We start from the raw sequence: 381 nt of genomic DNA, 5'->3' as shown, positions 1-381 counted from the left end.
AGCATTGTCGCGTGTCGTGTCAGGGACATTCAGCCCAGTATACATATTCGCCTACTCACTCCAGCCTTAAGGCTCCATGGTCTCTTGTGTATGCAAACCCGCAACACCGCAACACTGCTGGCGGGTCGAAGCCCTGACTGTCACATGGCTGTTGTGTGCCTGGCATGCTTACCCGTAAATAAATTGTGCCTACTTTTTTAATTTCAAGGGACTCAGGGTTCCATTGGAAATACGTGGTGAGCTTACCACTTTGGACACCGTCAGGTGTGTGGTTTCATAAACACTGGACGTGACATATCGCCGCCAGGGTCAGCACAGCTTTGCTGGAGAGGCTCACCTTGTTTCTCGCTGCGACGCGCATGGTGGTCGGGCTGCTGCGGT

Source organism: Frankliniella occidentalis, unplaced genomic scaffold (assembly GCF_000697945.3).
Source record: "Frankliniella occidentalis isolate FOCC.00 unplaced genomic scaffold, Focc_3.1 Scaffold2783, whole genome shotgun sequence".
Taxonomy (NCBI): Eukaryota; Metazoa; Arthropoda; class Insecta; order Thysanoptera; family Thripidae; genus Frankliniella; species Frankliniella occidentalis.
The sequence above is the reverse complement of the archived record's forward strand: the minus strand, read 5'-3'. Positions refer to the sequence as shown.